Below are 2,943 nucleotides of genomic sequence, written 5' to 3' on the forward strand. Positions count from 1 at the left end.
ATGGATCAGCAGATCACTTAATCTCTCTGGGCCTCAGTTTCCTCACTAGTAAAATGGAGATAGTAACACTTGCCTTGTAGGATCTTTGTGAGAATGAGCAGATACTTGCTGGTGTGCCCCTGACATAGAGTATTTAAATCATTGTTAGCTGCCATCTCCCTACTTTCATGTTTCCATGAAGGAACTTCTGACAAATAAAAATTAAAGATGATCACATATATCTTGCCATTCTCACTGAGAGGTGGAGTCTAGTTCCTCACCCCTTGAATCTGAGCTAGGCTGGGTTACTTGTTTAACCATAAAATGTACCAGAAATCATGTTCTAGGACCTGCAAAGCTAGGTCATGGGAAACCTTGCAGTTTTCACCTAGGCTTCTTGGAAAATTTGTCGTGGGGGAAGCTACCTGCAATGTAAGGATCTGATTACTCTGTCTATGCTTTGAGGAAGCCCACGCTACAAAAGTAGAGAGGGCAGTGAGGGAGAGATATTCCAGCTGGCCAGTCATCCAGCCCAGGTGCCAGACATGAATGAAGAAGCCTTTTTTTTTTTTTTAAGATTTTATTTATTTATTCATGAGAGACATAGAAAGAGAAGAGAGAGAGAGAGAGAGAGAGAGAGGCAGAGACACAGGCAGAGGGAGAAGCAGGCTCCATGCAGGGATCCTGATGTGGGACTCGAGCCCGGGACTCCAGGATCATGCCCTGGGCCGAAGGCAGGTGCTAAACCGCAGAGCCACCCAGGGATCCCCCTGAAGAAGCCTTTAGATTACTCCAATGCCAGACTCCAAAAATAGCCATGTGAAGGACCCTAAGCCAGAACCATCTGACTGAGACTGTCAATAGACAAAATTGTAAGAAAAAAAACACTGCAGTGTGGAGTGGTTTATAAGCCACAGTAGACAGCCAGAACATTCTGCTAGAGTAAAATTTCTAGTCTTTCCACCCCTTACTAACTTATGAGTGATTGATGGTTTGCCAATAGTTTAAACTCCATTAGCTCACAATCCTATACAGGCCAGGAGTAAGGTATTCAAGGTTGCTGTTTCCACATGGCCTGCCTTAGTTTCCCATTTCGTGATCTGTGAGCATTCTCCTCCTTCTCCTCTGTGACATGTGTGGCTCTTCTGGGGGTAGGTGGGGAGGAGGCTACTTGCCTCAGTGATCTTGCCTGCGACTGGGTAGGTAAGTAGGAGAAAGCGTACTTCATGTTGAGGTGACTTTCCCCAGTCTAGATCTGATATTTTGAACTCCTTCTCTTTGACCGAACTGGTTAAAAACCAATAGTGGGGAATGTTGGGACTGGCACCTCAGAGAGACCCCAATGTCCCTTCTAATTCTGACATTGTGTAAAGCAAATGGTTAGATATTAGACAGGTTCCTAACCTGCCTTGCTGATATGGAACTCTTGCACACATTGCTAATAACGTGTTTAATTTCCTCAAAATAACAAACAAGCTAAAGCAATTATACTCTTGGTTAGTCAGTTTCTGGTTTTCTCTTGACACTTTTGATGGTTTGCTTACATTACTTCTCACAAAGATCACGACAAAAACTTTCTACCAAAGCCAAGCTGATAAACAGAGCCCTGGAGACTACCATCATATCCTGTACATGACTCAAACATGACTTCTAATTTCCTTAGTCCCTGGGAAGACGACAGTGTGCATCTGCTATATTAAATTCTGTTGGGCCTTCATTGTTTTTTTCTTTTAGTTTTATTGTTGTATTGCTTCCAATCATTTCTTCTTATTCAGGACACAGAAGGAGAATGAAGATTCTGTTAAGGTAACAAATATAGGTGTTTTTCTGCCCCCTCTCCATGACAATGCTAATCCGTCCATTCATCTAAGTACCCAGTCATTCATTCAGCGTGTCTTTATTGGGAGCCTTCTCTGAACTGAGGCCTGTGCTGAGCCCTGGACATTTAAGTGTAAGTGAGATACTTGCAGGCCCTTTCCTCAAAGGGAGTACCTCTAGTGACAGAGCATTTCAGCAGATCATTGCAATGCTGCCTAATGAGTGTCCCAACAAGGAAATACATATACACATACACATTCTTCTGAGGGAAGAAGGCAGAGGCATTGAGGACACCAGCCTCTGATACCCGTGTCCTCTTAATATTCAAGTTTAAGCACAAAATTTGAACACTTTTTGTGACTCTGCCCATGGATGAATTTCACCATTGCATTTTTGTGTCCTTCGTGGATCTTATTTGCAAAATCTTAGGCAACAGAATTGCTAGAGGTGGAAAATCAGTCTCTAATAACTGATTATTATTAGCATAGTGACTGCAATATATATTATGTTAGTGAAGCCCCACCACAACCCTGTGAAGAGGCCTAGCATCTCTATTGCATAGAGACCTCTAGAGCTTAAGGAACATGCCTAAGCTGACACAGCCAGTGAATGGCAGAAATAAGCCATGAAAAGAGGTTTGTATGAGTCCAATTCCATCATCTATCGTATTGTGCAATAGAAAAATATCTACAGAAAGAGCAACTCCACCCCTCACACTGCATCATTAAAAAATAATAAAACCCTTATTGGGGAAACAATGACAAAGAGCAGTAGGAAGGATTTTAGTGGTCCAATAATATTAAGAGATATAAAGCAGGTGTTATGGGCTGAATGTTTGTGTCTCCCCCCCCCCCCAAATTCTCAAGTTGAAGTCCTAGCCCCCAATATGATGGTATTTGAGGTGGAGCCTTTAGAGAGCAATTAGGTTTATATGAAGTCAGGAGGATGGGACCCTCGTAATGGGATTAATATCTTTGTGAGATAAGGGAGAGAGAGAGAGATCCATCTCTCCAGGAATATGCACCAAAGAAGGGCTATATGAGAACACATGGAGAAGGTGATGGTCTACAAGCCTGGAAGTGGCTCTCCCAGTCACTAAATCTGCTGCACCTTGGTCTTAGACTTTCCCACCTCTAGAACTGTGAG

This window comes from Vulpes vulpes, chromosome 12, assembly GCF_048418805.1.
Source record: "Vulpes vulpes isolate BD-2025 chromosome 12, VulVul3, whole genome shotgun sequence".
In the NCBI taxonomy this organism is placed as follows: Eukaryota; Metazoa; Chordata; class Mammalia; order Carnivora; family Canidae; genus Vulpes; species Vulpes vulpes.